We start from the raw sequence: 6,236 nt of genomic DNA, 5'->3' as shown, positions 1-6,236 counted from the left end.
AGTGCGCACAACATTGGAAGTGTACTGACTGTAAAATAACTACTTGTTTATATGCAGCAATGCAAATATCAATATGGTGAAACATGCACCAGTCAAGTCATAGCAATACTGAACATTGTCACAGGGAAGGAAGATGAAGATCAATTTCTGTTTATGCATAGACTTCTTCTGCTATTTCTGACAGAGCAGGTCTTCCCAATCTGAGACCCATAATGACAAGCCAAGACTATAGTAAGAACTAGAAGCTCAGACCTGAGAATTAGAGAAAGATGAGGAACCAAGTTCAGGGACAGGTCGTACAGACAATGGGCGGGTGGCAAATTAAGAGCTGAATTGGTGAAACTCTTATTCTATCCTTGGGCAAGAAGCAACATAATCGATGGTTTTAATAAGAAAGTGGTGAGAAAATAATTTCTCCAAAATACAAGAAGAATGAAACTCAAAAAAAAAAAGCACTGCTGGAAAAAGGCATTCGATTTTATCCAATTTCTCTATCGTCAATATATTAACAGACGGCTAATAAAACTGATACAGGATAAAAATTCATACGGAGGAAAATGTGTGACAGCATTTATCAATCTGGCCACATTTATTGCAGCAGCAGCGAATCCATTATACCAACGCATAAATGGATTTTCATGAGGGAGGAACATGTCATATTGTGCTTAGTGGACCACAACGATCAAGAAAAAAAACCTGCTGCAATTTCAGAACAATGTGATTGCTTAGGACGTAAATTCAGAAAGTCAATGGACATTATCTTTCCTTATGTGGGTAAAAGTCACCCAACCTTAAAGGACAAGGAAAGGCAAAAAATAAAATCCCATTTTTACTTTCTTTAATGAAAAAGAAAACTCCAATATACTTTAATTAAAAAATGTGTACCGTTTTTATAAGAAACCTGACTGTATGCAGTGAAATTCTCCCTTCATTTACTGCTGTGGATAGGAATTGTCAGACGGTCCCTAACTGCTGAGCAGGGAAACAATCATACTTATGAACAGCAGGGGGAGCCCCCGCCTTACTTCCCAGCCATGCAGAACTCAAGCAGCTTTGTTTATGACGATCCCTAAGCAGCCCAGACCACACTGAGCATGTGCACAGTCTTAGTCTTGCAAAGATGTTTAACAAAGTTACAAGATGGTGACCCTCTGTGGCCAACTTTGAAAGCATAAATTATTTGTTTGATTAGGCTTGTGGTGCAGTAAGTTCATGTTTATATTTAGTATAAAAAAATACAGCATTTCTAGCCTTATTCTATTTTAGACTTTACATACCCTCTAAAGGAGAAGGAAACCTAGTCGGTGCAAAAACCCTCCACCCCTCCCGTTTGTTGCCCACTCTCCCTCCTTCCCCTTTAAGCAGCTATTTCCACAAATGGTGATTGAAATTCTCATTGAATAAAATAATTGTATTGACATTTTCCATGCCTGTTGGTTCCTCCTCCTGCCAAAAACAAAAGACTTACATTTAGCAAAATGTCTACAGTTCTTTGAAGAGCTTCAAAAGAAATAGATGTCCATTCGGGGCAAGACTGGAAATAAAGGGGACTCCTAACAATGTAATAAGCTGGATCCCCGAAGGGCTGAACAGATCAGATCCTACAAGTTGGATGTAGTTGCAAATGTCTAAAATTGATGTAATTTTAACTGATATTAAAATCTCATCTGTAAGTTAAGGATTTGCCTCTGCCATTCAGCCTGGCACGACTGTCAGAAGATATCCCAGCCTTCATGTGACAAGATACAGTCCTATTAACATTTGTCTCTCATTCAGATCCACCAAGCATTTGTGCATCAGCAATGCAGCTGGCACATATACAGGTATGGGATCTGTTATCCAGAATTCTCCGGATTTGGGGTTTTCTGGATAACAGATCTTTCTGTAATTTGGATCTTCATACATTGTCTATTAGAAATTCATGTAAACATTAAATAAACCCAATAGGCTGCTTTTGCTCCCAATAAGGATTAATTATATCTTCATTTGGATCAAGTACAAGCTACTGTTTTATTATTACAGAGAAAAAGGAAATCATTTTTAAATATTTGGATTATTTGGATAAAGTCTATGGGGGACGGCCTTTCCGTAAATCAGAGCTTTCTGGATAAAGGCTTTCCGGATCCTATACCTGTTTATCTATATGTCTAACTTTAGGAGAGCACTGCTGGTTCTAGAAAGATGTTTTCATTTAGTGCTATTTTGTCCCTTTGGGTGGCAGGGAACTGGCCGGTAACATATAAGAGCATGCCTCTAGGCCGAGGAATTAGTCAGTTTTATTTCCTATTTAGATGTACAGATACTGTACAGTTGCACAAACATCACATATAACTAGGACACATGAATCATGAGGTTTTTTAAGTTCACAGACAATTCCAATCAATATCACTGGAGCTCGAACGAGGAGTTCAGCTCTGAATCCAAATGTGAATGGAATAAAAATATAACGAATAGGCAAAACTATACTCCCTTTATATTAAGCAGCAAAAAGTTGTGTTTTCTCCAAAAGTAAAGACCAAAAATTATAAGTTCAAATCATTTATTAGGAGATACAGATAACCACCGAACGCGTTTCGTACCTACTGGGGCACTTACGCATAGGCATTACTCACAGCCTATGAGTAAGTGCCCCAGTAGGTACAAAATGCATTAGGCGGTTATCTGTATGTCCTTATAAATGATTTGAACTTTTAATTATAATTTTTGGTCTTTACTTTTGGAGAAAACTCACAACTTTTTGCTGCTTCAGATTTTTGCACCCATGGACTGGGGTGAACTGTGAGTATTTTTCTCCCCCTATTATTTGCTTTTTTTCTTTTTAATTAACAATGGTAAGGTTATTGGCATTGCGCACCATATTTCTAATGTTTGATACCTTTATATTAAGGCAAAATTGCATATAAATATTTGCCGTAATAAAGTATATTTGTTGAAACTCTCTAGAAAGAACAACTGTATTGCACAATGCAAGACCTTCTGTTCAGAAAACTCTTTATCTCTGGATATGTGACAGGTGATGCTGAAGAAACATGGAAATGTACTTTGTGCATAAAGCGTATGAAACGGATGGATGGTGCTCATTATGGGCATACTGTAACATCCATAGAGCATACAGATCCAAATTAAATGAAGTATATATAGAAATGTACAGTGGCAGGTACTGTTGGCAGCATTACTGGAGTTGGCACTCGCAGGACTATTGGCATACAGGAACGTATATAACCAGTATACTGCGAACCTGTAATATGGAATAACTATCCTTCCTTCATGGCTACTAAAAAACATGTAAGCATTAAAAAAACAATGGGTTTTGTGTATGAATTTGTGTAGCTTAGTTACCATCAAGGACAGGGTGCTGATTTTTATCATCACTGAGTAAAAGGAAATCAGCCAAAAATGAGGTAAAAGGGGCACTGTAGAAGTGGCATTATGGTAGTTTAGTGTGGTTTTCCTATACTAATGCTAAGAGGTTAACCTTTCAGTTGTTATTTGTGCACAGTATCAGTAAGTGGCTGTTTAAGGCACAGCAGGAATTTGTTAGGAATTCACTCCAGTAAAGCAGGCGTTCGGCATTATGCACGTGAGGTTAGACCTCAACTGCACCGGACTCTGTGGCTCACTCTCCAGTGCTCGGCTTCCTGGCCAGCAGTCGGCTCCTGTTGCCACACTAGCAGGGCCGGCCTTAGGCCTATTGGACCAATTGGGCCCAATAGGGCCCCGCACCTCTGGGGGCCCCGCACCACAGGGCAGCACAGATAATATTTCCCTAAGCACATGATGCTGCCTGGCCTGCCCCCAACTTGGAGAGTCCAGCCCATCCCCAAATCCATAGGTCCAGCCCACCCCCAACTCTGATAAGCCAGCCTATCCCCCAACTCCATAGGTCTAGCCTGCCCCCAACTCTCATAGGCCCAGCTTTCCTCCAACCTTGATAGGCCCTGCCTGCCCCCAATCCAACCAAGCCTGGTCCCAAGCTGAATTGGCCCAGCCTGCCCCAAACTAATTGGCCCAGTCCACTCTCCTATTTCCTCCCTCTCTCTCTTACCCTGTGTGCCCCTATTATGTGCCCCTATTTCATCCCTCTCACTCTCTTACCTTGTCTGCCCCTTTCCTTTCTATTTTGTGCCTGTATGCCCTTATTTTCCTAAATACATGGTGTGTCAGTAGCCAGCAACACTTTGTCTAGGGGCCCCGCCAACATGGTCCAAATTGGGCCCCACATTTGATAGGATCAGCCCTGCACACTAGTTTCCAGTGCAGTGCCTGTAGCGGCTCTCTCAGTCTCTGTACACGGCACCGCTGCTTGTGCTTCCCAACTCACCTCTCTCCTGACCGGCACCCGCAGCTGGGTTATTAATTATAATCAGAATTACAGTAAGGAGGGACACAGTTTAGGTACATGAATGCTCATATAATGTTACGTGTTTGCGGAATAATGAGTCCTTTTGGGTTCTTTTGTGTAGCCGGTCTTTTCACAGTCTCTCCAACTGTTCTCAAATGTTCAAATGCAAAAAAGAAGTTTTTTTTCCAGACCAGCGCCTGCGGCAACAAAAGAGTTAAATACCAAAAATGGTGCAGTATCTTTGGTTCAAGTGGTGTCACCCGATGTGATTTGTAACTCTAGCGAACTCTTCACTTCTCACTTGCCCAAATACACCTTATGTGGATTCTCCGTTAGTGAATTTAAATACTTTTACTTCCCATTCACCGAATGAAAATTATCCTTAAATGGCCAGAGGGCCTACTCACAGACAACCTGGTGTAAAGCGCCTTAAAAGTGGATTCCCCACATACTACTCTCCAGCCTTGCGCGTCCCTCCAGATGCTTGATTATAAGGGTAGGAAAACGCAAAATAGTGTAATACTGTTTAAAAATGACTATTTAATAAAAAGCAATTACACTCACATTTCACATGTTAAAATCATCGCATAATTCCTTTTGGATGGTGTGTGTTGTAGTCCGTCCACCCTTGTAGAGTACTATGACCCTTCCTTGGACCTTCGATTCGCCTTATGAATGCTCATGTAAGCCTAAAGTAATAAGTAGTGATGGGTCGAATTTATTCGCCGGGCATGTATTTGCGGAGACAAAAAATTGCAGTGGAAAAATTAGCTGCGACAAAAAACGCTGCACACATAAAAATTGTCGTGTAGTAGAAGATTTTCTGATGCCCTTTGACTTTAATGCATTTTGACAAAAAAAGTCGCACACATAAAAATTGACGCATGTCAAAATGATTTTGACCGCTTTGTAGTTTTGAAAGACGGTCCGCACACACCAATATTGCAGTCGGGGATTGTGCCCCTTTTATTAATGCCACCAACAATCAACGTTTCGGGGGGAACACAGCCTCCCTTGTTCCTGAAGAAGGGAGGCTGTGTTCCCCCCGAAACGTTGATTGTTGGTGGCATTAATAAAAGGGGCACAATCCCCGACTGCAATATTGGTGTGTGCGGACCGTCTTTCAAAACTACAAAGCGGTAAGGAGACCTGGCAAGGTCAACGGAGGACCAGCACCACTACGCAGTAAAGTGGAAGTAGGTGTGCGGTAATAGAAAATCAAAATGATTTTGACGCCATTGACTTCAATTCGTTTTTTTTTTTTTAGTAGAAATAAATAGATTTACTTAGCGTAATATGAAGTGTTGATAGAGATTCTGCATCAATTCCACAGACAATGGGGAGCCCCACAACATTTGGTACATAACCTTCAGGTTCACCGATAACAAATCGATGATCTAAATTCCTGGCACCCACTCATGGGTCCAAGGTGAAGCTAACCCTAAGTTGAGGTTTTCTTTTATATTTAAGATCTGTGTTTTAAATGATTTTTATTGTTTTTCCAATTAAGCAGAAACTTTGACAAAAGATGAAGGCTGAACAGTGAAGCTCATTCGGTTATAAAACAGTAGGTGGAGCCATCTTGATTGTTCAAGAGATTAATACACATGAGTTACACCAATCATACAACCAAACTACTAAACTATCTAACCTTACAGTAATTAGCAAATTTTTTGTTGTTTCACAAATATTTTCGGAGTTTCATGAATTTTTCGGCGAAGCGAAACTGGACAGATTTGTTCATCACTAGTAACAAGCGCCATTAGTACCATATGCTGATCCAGTTGAAATACTTTACTAATGACAAACTAAGCCTGTGGTTGGAAAGTCCTGATACTGTTGCCCCGTCCTTGATTTGATTCTGCTACTAAACTGTGCACAACGGGTACGGTCA

Source organism: Xenopus laevis, chromosome 1S (genome assembly GCF_017654675.1).
Source record: "Xenopus laevis strain J_2021 chromosome 1S, Xenopus_laevis_v10.1, whole genome shotgun sequence".
Taxonomy (NCBI): domain Eukaryota; kingdom Metazoa; phylum Chordata; class Amphibia; order Anura; family Pipidae; genus Xenopus; species Xenopus laevis.
Note: the sequence above shows the minus strand (reverse complement) of the source record.